At 39.0% G+C, this 12,893-nt stretch overlaps 1 long non-coding RNA gene across 1 annotated transcript in view; it reads left to right on the forward strand.

Annotated features, from left to right (window-relative positions):
* LOC149690424 (uncharacterized) overlaps window positions 1-7,109 on the forward strand; it is a 121,150-nt gene extending 114,041 nt beyond the window's left edge. The window contains exon 7 of the long non-coding RNA XR_016383735.1: window positions 6,869-7,109. This is a non-coding gene — a long non-coding RNA (uncharacterized LOC149690424). The remainder of the gene's footprint in view (window positions 1-6,868) is intronic.
* Window positions 7,110-12,893: the final 5,784 nt, after the last annotated feature.

Consider the following 12,893-nt stretch of genomic DNA (forward strand, 5'->3'; position numbering starts at 1 on the left):
TTATCCGATAGGTGGGCCCCAAGTTTATCCGATAGGTGGGCCCCAAGTTTATCCGATAGGTGGGCCCCAAAGTTTATCCGATAGGTGGGCCCCAAAGTTTATCCGATAGGTGGGCCCCCAAGTTTATCCGATAGGTGGGCCCCCAAGTCTATCCGATAGGTGGGCCCCCAAGTTTATCCGATAGGTGGGCCCCCAGGTTTATCCGATAGGTGGGCCCCAAGTTTATACGATAGGTGGGCCCCCCAAGTTTATCCGATAGGTGGGCCCCCCAAGTTTATCCGATAGGTGGGCCCCCCAAGTTTATCCGATAGGTGGGCCCCCTCAAGCTTATCCGATAGGGGGGACCCCCTCAAGCTCATCCGATAGGGGGACCTCCTCAAGCTCCTCCGATAGGGGGGACCCCCTCAAGCTCCTCCGATAGGGGGGACCCCCTCAAGCTCCTCCGATAGGGGGGACCCCCTCAAGCTCCTCCGATAGGGGGGACCCCCTCAAGCTCCTCCGATAGGGGGGACCCCCTCAAGCTCCTCCGATAGGGGGGACCCCCTCAAGCTCCTCCGATAGGGGGGACCCCCTCAAGCTCCTCCGATAGGGGCCCCTCAAGCTCCTCCGATAGGGGGCCCCTCAAGCTCCTCCGATAGGGGCCCCCTCAAGCTCCTCCGATAGGGGCCCCCTCAAGCTCCTCCGATAGGGGCCCCCTCAAGCTCATCCGATAGGGCCCCCTCAAGCCCATCCGATAGGGGGCCCCCTCAAGCCCATCCGATAGGGGGCCCCTCAAGCTCATCCGATAGGGGGCCCCTCAAGCTCATCCGATAGGGGGCCCTTCAAGCTCATCCGATAGGGGGCCCTTCAAGCTCATCCGATAGGGGGCCCTTCAAGCTTATCCGATAGGGGGCCCTTCAAGCTTATCCGATAGGGGGCCCCTCAAGCTTATCCGATAGGGGGCCCCTCAAGCTTATCCGATAGGGGGCCCCTCAAGCTTATCCGATAGGGGGCCCCTCAAGCTTATCCGATAGGGGGCCCCTCAAGCTTATCCGATAGGGGGCCCCTCAAGCTTATCCGATAGGGGGCCCCTCAAGCTTATCCGATAGGGGGCCCCTCAAGCTTATCCGATAGGGGGCCCTTAAGCGTATCCGATATGGGCCCCCCAAGTGTATCCGATAAGGGTGGACCCCAAGTCTATCCAATGGGGGCCCTGTGAACTATGGTTCACTGAGTACGTAAGACTAAGAATTGTGATATTGTGACTACTTCCGGTTGAGAACTTTGATTCTTTTAATACTTAGTGTTGTGAATGGTAATTTTTTACTACTTCCGGTTGAGAACTAAGGCTCCTTGAATAAATAGTGTTGACAATTGAGCTTTCCAGACTACTTCCGGACGTTCCCTTTACCCTCATTGCCCCGTAATTTACTTATGGTACAAAAAATGAGTCTCTTTTTTTTCTAAGTCTAGTCCAGGGCAGTCTGGTACAATTTAGGGTCCCCCTAAAAAAATTTGTAGGTGTCATTAAACTACTACCTTCTTTCGGAAGGGATAGTCTAGTTGAGGTAGAAAGAAAATCTGAGAGTTTATTTTTATCCGCTAAGAGGTCTTTTATGTCTGGGGACAAATTGGTCAACTCCCTGTCCTAAAAAACGCGCTTTAAGCCCGAGGAGGGGGGGAGAGTGGGGTGGGGACGAATGCCCATTACGTGGCCCCGGGATCCAGGAAGATCGCGAGACCGCGCCATTAAGAGCGTTCTGGGTAATAAAACTTAATTTGAGCGTCTTTAAGATGGCCCCGATTAAGGCTGCTGCATGGACCTGCCCGGGCCAAAAAGATTTCCAATCTTTTTTTTTTTTTCTTCTTACTCTCCATTTCGTAGTTCTACTTTTATTTTGATGGGATTTGAAATTTTGCTATCTTTTTTCCTTTTTTTCTTCATTGGAAATTAGAGTACCATGATGGTTTGAGCGCGTAGGTTTTTATCTGATAAGCTAGACTTGTTTTAATTTAATTAACTCTGCCTTAGGGATAACTTGATTGGATTATTGAATTGATTTTTTTTTAATTTGGTACGAGAGGCGAGTGAGTGAGACATTACCAAGAGAATCGTGCTGGAATTCGTGAATGATTTTACAAGGCCTACCACGTGTCTAATATTTCGCTAGGAGATTTCGGGATTGTTTGTACCCCTGAATTGGATTTCATTAGTAAATCAGTGATACAAGGTTCGTGTAAACACGTGTAACGCTGAAGATTAACTTTAATTATCAAAGAAATCTAAATGAAGTTTCAGAGCATTGTTTTCTTAGGAAGAATACTTTAGGAAAGTTGGTTTTATCAGGGATAGTTTTAATTTTAGAAGTAGGAATGGAGAACAGAGTAATCTGGGCGCGCGTCAAAGTCCCGGACCCCCTTCCACGGGACGAGGGGGGTATGAAAGAAGAGGCGGGTCATAGCGACAGAGTTAAAAAGGAATTACGTATTTTTCGCCGTCCCCGTCTGCAACGTAGTTTAAAGTGTTAGTGACATAATTTTCGTCACCCACAAACTTAAAATGCTAAAAAAATCCTTGAAAAATCTAGTTTATTATGATATGTTTACTTTTGTATTTGGTTTCGTAGAAATTTGTAAAATTGCAATCAAAGTTTAGTGTTTGGAAAAGGCCTAGTTAAAATTTTGTTTCGCTTAATGACGTAGTAAGGAGAAACTTTCACTCTAGATGTCGCTCACGTGACGCCTTTAAGTGTCTCAGCGCCGCGTTAAGCCTATTTTATTCAGATTCGCGCGGCATTAGTCATTGAGTTCTAATATATGTATTTCTAGAGTTTTTGTTGAATTTCCTCCTCGCGTACTCGGATTCGTCGAATTTCATTACTTTATCATTAGTCGTTAACGCCATCTGTCGCCTTACGTGAGAAGCTTAAAAGAATTTCCCACGATTTTGCGGGAAAGCGCCCCGCAAAATCGCCGCAGCTCGAGTTTGAAAATTAGGCTTAGGAAGAAGTAAAGCGCGAAATATGAAAGTTAGGTAATTGAAAAACAGTAAGTGGAGCCTAATAAATAAAATTTGATATTTAATAAATGGAATATTGATCAATTTCTTATTAAATGCGTGTTTTTACTTGGGAATTATATGTTATTAGTTATTAAAGTAACACATAATGTGAAAATGTATTAAATTTTAAAATGGGTCGAGACTCAAAAATGCTCAGTATAAAAGTGTGTCAACACTGGTAGAAATAAAAATGTTTTGTAACATAAGTATATAGTATACGTATAGAAAATTAATAAATATTTTGATAGTTCAACCCTTTTTGAACTGTACCATTAAGATTCCCTACAAAAAATTCGGAATTACCAAAACAATGGTGTCAGGCCATTAATGGAATTGAATGAACTCCAAAAAAAGACATTTGCGGTGATCATTTTTGTCAAGTTGACTATCACGAAAGCTCAAAAATACATATACTATCGGTTAATGCAGTTACTTCTCTGTTTTTACTCGAATCTAGCAATTTACTTCCATTATCATAGCGGTTTCTAAACGTTTCCTATCTATATTAAGAAATTATAGCAGACGCCATAGTAACAAATATGTGTTTTTAAGTGAAATAGATGGCGCCACCACCTAATGATAAAGTTATCCGTCCGTCCCATAATTTCAAAAACGATGGTCGCTCGAGCGCGAAAACCCGATATCCAAATAGAACTCTAGAAAGATATATGTTCTGAACTCAATGGCATTAGTAGACTCGGGAGTCTCGGGCGCGCGCGCTTGGCTTTTCCGCGAGATGGCGTGAGTGACGTAGCAAGGAGAAAACCCGCCAAAAATCTTCTCCGCAAATTTGCTTTTGCCCCCCAAATTTCAAGTTTTCAAAGCGTTTTTTCTGTGTTTTCCTTCATATTTAAATATTAATCAAGCATATTTTTGGAATCAGAAGAGTTTAAACTCTCAAAAAAGTAAGGTTTTCTTTAGATTTGAGATAAATTTTAAATCACGTCGCTATTCCTTTAAGTGGCCAATAAGATAATTTAAACTTTTCGTTAGGTGTTGGAGGGAAGGGATCTTTACTGGGCTATGAGTCGGACTGTAGTAAATACTAACCTTCTCCATTCCTACTTTTAAAATTAAATCTATCCCTAGTTTTATCAAACCACTCACTCCACTTTATACGAAACCTAGCCATAGCCTAAGCGGACTAGACACAAAACTTTGATAGGGTCAGTTTTGCGGTCATTGTAATTGAAATTCATGATTCTACTAGAAGCTATTATCCTTAAATAGGCCTTCAAAATAAATTATCTAACATTTCGATTCGAACCGTAAGGTTTCTCTACCTTTTTAGGCTTAGTTGTAGTTGGGAACTTGGGACACTCGGCTTGGGGTCAGGTGTCGAAACGAATGAAAATGTTTCTGGAATAACCACGCCCTAAAACTAGAGAGAGCGCGAACGACAGCACTTAAATAGATAAAGTTTCCCTAGGAAAAACTGCGGATGCTTGCTTATGTGTGAAAAAAAATGAAAAAAAAAACCTAGATGACGACAGCTCCGGTAAACAGGACACAAAACGTCGCCTCTCTCTCTCTCTCTCTCTCTCTCTCTCTCTCTCTCTCTCTCTCTCTCTCTCTAAATATTCCGCCATCAGATTCGAAAGCTTTTTGCGCTTCTTCTGGGCCCAAAGCATCTAGACATATCCGCATAAGTTTATAAGATATGTTTCCATAAGTGTGACACAATCTATACTTCGTTATGCTAGAGACTTACAGCTCGAGATAACTAGTTCCCGAACGACAAGCGAGAATTGAAGTCTTACACTCGGTTAATTTTGCAGGACTTCATCTTCTTGTTTAGCCTGTACTAAGCCGCCTTTGACAGCGCCTCACCAGACGTCGCTTTACCTCGAATCTATGACCTACTTCAATCACTTCATGACAAGCTCCAGTTTGTAACCAGTGACAAACTTATGGAACATATCTTTTGAACTTACGATATCCGCTAGACCCAGGGTTTCGAGATAAGCAAGCGTTACAAATAGAATGAGGGTGGAGTCTAAAAATGAATTTCTTGTTTCCTGATAAAAAAATTATGGAGGCCCTTTGACTGCTCTTCCATGACATATTTGTTGGAAATATTATTGATGATTTTTTTTTGTCTTTGAGAGTGGATAAAATGTAAGACCTTTGGGAGGGTACAGAATGCGGGGGCCCCCTTGGCTTGGCTTGTCGAAAATAATTGGTTGTTTATCTGACTTGGGTAGTGATTTTGTTTTTCGGGATGGTATGGGGACTTATCAGTTCAATGGGGATCGTGTTTGTTTTGGAACTAGGTTTCTTTAATACGGGCTTCGATCGACATATTTTTGTTTTGAGAAGTGTAGATTCATATGGTTTGTTTCGTTAATGATTTCTTGGTTTAGGGTTGGTGGTTTGAATTGGAAGTTGGTTAGGCCTATCTATGATTGGGTTTGAACTTATAATTTTGTATTTATGAATGGGTTTGACCTTGGGATTGCTTATTAGTTACGGTTTTGACCTAGGAAATGTTTATTTAATACTCTTTTGACCTTGGAAATGTTTATTTAATACCCTTTTGACCTTGGCAATGTTTATTTAATACCCTTTTGATCTTGGCAATGTTTATTTAATACCCTTTTGACCTTGGAAATGTTTGTTTAATACCCTTTTGACCTTGGAAATGTTTATTTAATACCCTTTTGACTTTGGAAATGTTTATTTAATATTCTTTTGACTTTGGAAATGTTTATTTAATACCCTTTTGACTTTGGAAATGTTTATTTAATACCCTTTTGACCCTGGGAATGTTTGTTTAATACCCTTTTGACCTTGGGAATGTTTGTTTAATACCCTTTTGACCTTGGGAATGTTTGTTTAATACCCTTTTGACCTTGGGAATGTTTGTTTAATACCCTTTTGACCTTGGAAATGTTTGTTTAATACCCTTTTGACCTTGGGAATGTTTGTTTAATACCCTTTTGACCTTGGGAATGTTTGTTTAATACCCTTTTGACCTTGGAAATGTTTGTTTAATACCCTTTTGACCTTGGAAATGTTTGTTTAATACCCTTTTGACCTTGGAAATGTTTGTTTAATACCCTTTTGACCTTGGAAATGTTTGTTTAATACCCTTTTGACCTTGGAAATGTTTGTTTAATACCCTTTTGACCTTGGAAATGTTTGTTTAATACCCTTTTGACCTTGGAAATGTTTGTTTAATACCCTTTTGACCTTGGAAATGTTTGTTTAATACCCTTTTGACCTTGGAAATGTTTGTTTAATACCCTTTTGACCTTGGAAATGTTTGTTTAATACCCTTTTGACCTTGGAAATGTTTGTTTAATACCCTTTTGACCTTGGAAATGTTTGTTTAATACCCTTTTGACCTTGGAAATGTTTGTTTAATACCCTTTTGACCTTGGAAATGTTTGTTTAATACCCTTTTGACCTTGGAAATGTTTGTTTAATACCCTTTTGACCTTGGAAATGTTTGTTTAATACCCTTTTGACCTTGGAAATGTTTGTTTAATACCCTTTTGACCTTGGAAATGTTTGTTCAATACCCTTTTGACCTTGGAAATGTTTGTTCAATACCCTTTTGACCTTGGATATGTTTATTCAATACCCTTTTGACCTTGGATATGTTTATTCAATACCCTTTTGACCTTGGATATGTTTATTCAATACCCTTTTGACCTTGGAAATGTTTATTTATAACTGTTTTGAACTTTGAACTGCCTGAAGCAGGCGACACCTTTGATTACCCTTAAACTCCGATGGTTTCTCCCTACGCTAAGCCTTGTATAAGACAATGACGATTAATGAATATTTAAATTAGCTAAATCAGGAATTGTTTTCAAATTTCAGGTCAGTATTTGCCTAAATGACGTCATGATGGACAAATCTTCGAAGGGCCACGTTTGGCCATCATCGAGGGATCAAGATTTTTGGCGGTCCAGTGCACACTAGCTGCACGGAGGGTCGCGGGAACCGAATCTCGTTCTTACCAACTGAAATGACGTCACGATGGATTGGTTCCCGAACGCGTAGTTTTTCCGCGGTATTATTAAATCGGGTTGCCTGAACTATGAACTTTTGTGCGCGTTTCGACGGTTTTCTTCGAGATCATCGGGATGCCAAAGATAACGAGTGAGTACCAAATTATGTTTGTTCTAGTGCCTTAACCAAATTTCAGGTCAGAACGCAGCGCCCTTTAGACCTTTACCCTTATCTGCAAATCTTAAGGTCGAAGTTCATTCCAATCTGGTTACTTGACCACTCAAAAATACGCAGAAATGTTTTGGTCATTTTCATTATTATTGTTTTATGTTGTTGTAATTAGAATTGCTTGGGGCAAAGGGGTATAGTACTTGAACTTAAGCATCAACCAGACCTCGAGATAGTAAGGGTTTTAAAAAGGTAAATTTGCAAACTTAGGGTCGTTAGAACTTTGATAATTTATATGAGAAGATTAAACCCTTAGATATTGAGTTGGATAAAATTATCCTTTCACTAAGGATATCAAATTTTTAGGTCATACTGAGTAAGTTATCTAGAGTTAGGAAACTTTCCCATTTTGAACTTTTCATACAAATTTTGACCCCTGCAATGGAATAAACAACCCCATTTGTATGATTTCAATCCTAAGAAGTTTTGAAAGCTCTTTGATCCGGCCTTATCCATCCCGTACCATAAACCAGCACCATCGAAACTTTCACCATTGCATGCCCCGTTTTCTATACCGAATCCAATCTAAAGCAGGTCATTTATGGGTGTTCCTTTAACCCGGATACCCTAAATGTACACACTCGTAAGAACTCTTATAGTACTTGAGAACGTACGAACCAGTCAAATTGGGCCTTCGTGAAGTATACTATCGAGATGAGGGTCGTTCCAAAAAATGGTGGTAGGTGTGGAGTATAATGGGTTCTATGGGAAATCAATCATTTTTGAATCGAAAATGATGTAATTTCTATGGCATTACATTGGTCTAAGGGTTACGATTGTAGTGTTTTAGGGATGATCCCTTAATTAAATGAGCAAAGTATTTCAGATTCTTAATTAAATCTTAGGGGTCATCCGTAAAACATTCCAATCGTAACTCTTTTAGGGATCAATTAAATCAAAATGTTTTCATTTTCGTCCTAAAGTTGATTTTCTATAGAACCCACTGTACTTAGATTCTACCATCAACATGGCGACGAGATGTATGAGGAATCCCTCAAGGGAATAATATTCTGGGTCATATACTTCGGTCCTACCACCAATATGGCGACCCTGTACGATTTATTCGAGGCAATAAAATGACACGTCATTGTCAGTCAGCCCAATTCTATCTCTGAAGCAACGTTCTCAAGTCTTATACAGGTTCTTGATACGCTAGAGAAGTCTTCCAAAAATCCTTAGCAGAAAGCAAGCAATCCAACCAACTTAGCTTTCGTTTGAAGCGTCACGTCCGCGTTTTGGAGTGCCTTCATTAAGATGAACAAAGGAATTAGAAGGGGGGGGGGTACGCTCTTTGTAGTTAAAATGATGACGTAGTGCGGCCCGGCTGCATGGCCCGGTCGGCAATCTTAATAATGATCGCGATGCTTAAAATAGTTTGCGCCTCTTTTAACCCAATCCCTTCTACCGAAATCCTTCAACGCACGAGACATTGCCTTTAAACTAGTAGTAACAGCTCTTCTACAACGCGAAAGACACGTGCCAATTGGCTTAGATTTGCAATGCAAACCGGAAAATCAATGTAAAATTATGGTAGAGTTGACAGTGAAATATTTTGGTGAATTTAGTGGTTGATTAAGGTGGTGTCGATAATTTTTTATCAATTTTTTCATTAGTGATTTTATAACACCGTCGTCAGACAAAAATTCGAATCTTTTTAGGTTTATATATATATATATAATTTTGTGTTAAATTATTGGGAATTTGCAAAGAATCAATAGTGAGTAAGTCAAGTTGGATAATGTATAAATTTAGCAAGTTCTCCAACGTTGTATTTTTAAGAATAATTCTTAGTTCAGTTTCATAATTTTTCTTAAACTTTTACAGAATTTGTTTGGTTTATCTTGTATTTTTTTTAGTGTTTTACGGAGGACCCTTTAAATTTAATTAAGAATCTGAATGACAAAGCTAGCGAAATTTAAGGGGTCATCCATGAAACACCCCAATGATAACTTGCAATTCTGACACACCTTTTAGAAACATCCTGATACGAAACGTTTTTCGTTCCACTATACTTACTTAAAATCAGATTTTAACCCTAAAATTCGCTGTGATAACCTAAAAATAACACTGAATCATTTCATCTTGAGACCTAATTTCTATACTTCCGGGAGTCAGGACCACCAACTAATCTAAATTTTAATAAACCTATTTTCCATTTGAAAACCGCGCTCACCAAAATTTGGCGACCTTTTAGTTAAACAGTTTTCCAGCTATAGGCCTAGCTAGCTGCTAGCTACTATTAGGTGCATTCACGGTCTCTCTCTTCGCTGGCATATCTCCGTGTATTAACCAAAAGGGAGGACCCGGGAGTAAAATGAGTTACAACCTCGCGCGGGCCACCCAAATTAGACTAATTAACACGAAAGCTAATTTTGGTTTCACGCGTTTGGGGCGCGAATGGGCCGGCGGAAAGGCCCCCGTCCCTTTTATCCCGAAACCTATTGCCATGGCTATAGGACTAAAACCCGAGGCTCTTCCTAACAGCAAGCTGCCTGCCTACCTGCCTGACTGCCTGCTACAATCCCTATCCATTATAAGTTATCACGGCCGATCAATGCTCCCTTCTCTATAGCTAGAAGAGTGTGTGTGTGGAGTGGTGAGATAGATTAGATTGTTGGTCCATATAGAAATTGACAGGTTAAAAAAAATATTGTTTTCACTGCATGGTTAAAAAACTTGTTTTTTATTAAAACACTATATTATTGGGGGTTTTTCTGGGTTTTTATTGGGGTTTTTTTCTGGGTTTTTATTGGGGTTTTTTTCAGGGTTTTTATTGGGGTTTTTTCTGGGTTTTTATTGGGTTTTTTCTCAGGGTTTTTATTGGGGGTTTTTTCAGGGTTTTTATTGGGGGTTTCTGTATAGAGATTGCCATTCAAAAGTCGCTGCTTAGTAAAACAATTCTTAGAACTTTCATGAAATAATACTTTTTGAAATTGAAACCATTAATATCTTAAACTATCTTCAAAAAGAAATTATTTTATCATTTAAAATCATCAAAAACACCCTGGTTTTTAGTACATTACAAATTTTGAAACTTAAGAAAAATTGCTCATAGTATGGTGTTTAAAACTCTTAAGTCTCCTAAATGTTAGCTTTTCCCTGAACATTAGAGGTTTGTAAGAAAGCCTTTTTGCAGGCGCTATGGAAAAATACATACAAATCAAAACCCTGTATGTTGGCTTCTCCGTGATTTTTCAAAAAAAAGCTAGGAATTTCATTAAAATTTACGTTTCAACTTTTAAATTTAATTTTAAAAAAACAGTTGATCAATTTCTAATTATTTGTTAAAATAAGTAACTGATTTTCAAATATTTCGAAACGACAACCTTCCAAAACTAAATATCAGGCCAATCAATATTTTGGGTGCCCATATCTTCGTAAATAAATACTGTAGACCCCCCTTGTCCTTCTGCTAAGACCACGCCGGTCAATTTTGTGGCAAACTAATCTGAAACATCGTGTATGCTCCTTCATGAACTTGGGAGTTGATAAGGGAATTTTAGGCGTACCTTTCCAAGCCTCTCACACACTATAACTATCTCATCTGCTCTCAACGGAGAGAGCATGCGGGAAAGAGACTGGGGTTGGAGAAGAGAGAGTTTTGTACCACCAAAAATCGTGGCAAGCCGTTTCCGCGTCTCCCCCCTCTCGTTTCATCCCAAAATGGATTCGACCACTTTTGGCGCGCTGCGAAAATGTGCCCTGGAACGTCCTTAAAAGCGCGCGAATGAAGGTCGGCTCCGATCCGTTGCAGCAAGGAAAGCTGGGAAAAGAGCCGAGCTCCAAGAGAGCGTTGGAAACTCCCGAAAATCGGGACACACGCACAGCACACACATCACATATTCTCTCATAGTTACACACCCAACCCTATCTCTCTCTCTCTCTTTCTCTCTAACGTTTTTCCGGAGAAGCATCTTCCTTCTGGAGGAGACGAGATCTTCTTCTTCTTTTTCTTCATCTTTCTGCGTTTTTGCTCGCGTTGCTGACGCGATATCGTTTTGACGCGTCGAAATTCATCGCGAAGGTGAATGAATGTGCTCTTTCTGACAATTTTAAGTAAAAGTAATGTTGGTTACTGCTGTAGATTAGTTTTAAATTGAACTGAACTGAACTGAACTGAGTTGAATTGAACTGGTTGATTGTTGTCGTTCTCATAAATTTGTCCTTGACATCCGGAGAGAGACAGTGCAGGAGGTCGAGTTGATCATTTGTTTAAAGGGATTGTGTGGAATATTGGGTCAGTACAGATTTTTATTGGTTTTGATGCTTTTTAGTGTTCATTTTTCTGTATAGGAATGTGTTGTTGTCAGATGTTTAATTCTTGGGTTTCCTTAAGAAATGTTACTGAAGCTCAAGTTAGAATTATGCAAATTTGATAGGAAGGTGTATTTACTTATTGTCGTACCTTTATCCACGTGGCGAAATTTCCCGCCAATTCTAACTGTACAATACATAATTTTCTTTGAAAATATGAACTTTGATTTATCTTTCTGTAAATGCACGCGTTCTTGGTCGTGTTTACATCCCTGAGGTAATTACAGAATATTAGTAAACAATTTTGTAACGGATTGTAATTATTATAAAGTATAACAATGAAAGGAAAAATCCTTTATATTTTTATATTTGCTCATTATTCAAAAATTTAAACTACCGCTAACTGAGGCGAAATATTATTATTTAACGTACAAGCTGTTCTTGTTTTTAATTATCTCCGTTTTAATTTTTGAAAAGAAAATTCCAGTTCGCTAATTTCCGTCTCATTAATTCATTACTAAACAAAATCATTTAGCCCCGGGAGATTTTACTCACTTTCGAAAAGAGATCTCGAACTTGTTTCGAGTTTTCGTAATATATTTTTATCGAGGGGTAAGACACTATTTGTACTGACAATCGTTTAATATACTGCATGGGTTTACAATTTTTGGGGTTTCTCTGCATCGCCACATGATTTCGTGCCATTTTGGCGCGGTTAATTTAAACAATCGTGATTTGCCAAGAAATTACGTGAAGTTATCACTAATGTTTTTCTATAGTTTCCCAAATTGCGATAGATTTAAATGATTAAACACGTTTCGTCAAAGTAGACTTCCAGATCTAACACTGAGTTTGAAAGATTTGTACTAAATTAAATATTTGTCCCGGCATTATCAGCTAAGAAATTACGTGAAATTATCTCAAATGTTTTTCTATAGTTTCCCAAATTCTGATAGATTTAAACGTATTTTGTTTAAGTACACTTGAAGATTTTACACTGATTTTAAGTGAATTGTACTAAATCTAATCTTTGTCCCGTGTTTTACCAGATTTTCCCTTACAAAAATATTGTTAGATGCCAAGAAAATTCTTAATTCCCTCAAATTTCCATCAATTTTAATCAAAATTTATTTTTTTGGGCAAATGAAATTGTGAAATTTTGTTACTGTAATTGTTCATTTACTCTTTCTATGATTGTACTAATTTTTTTTACAAGTTAGGATGTCTCGCAAAACGATTTTTTGACCTTGTCATACTTCACTTCATTCTGCAATTAAGGTTACATCAAGAAGTGATATCTATTTTATTAGGGAGAAGATTTAAATTCGTCACATTTCCAGCTTTATCTCCAGTCCAAACGTATAGGTCCGGAGTTAATTCCTGCCTCTAAATTACAACCATACCTCCTCCC

The sequence above is a fragment of the Phalangium opilio genome, unplaced genomic scaffold (assembly GCF_054372755.1).
Source record: "Phalangium opilio isolate 3A_F unplaced genomic scaffold, DU_Popi_V2 ptg000031l_1, whole genome shotgun sequence".
NCBI classification, from domain to species: Eukaryota; Metazoa; Arthropoda; class Arachnida; order Opiliones; family Phalangiidae; genus Phalangium; species Phalangium opilio.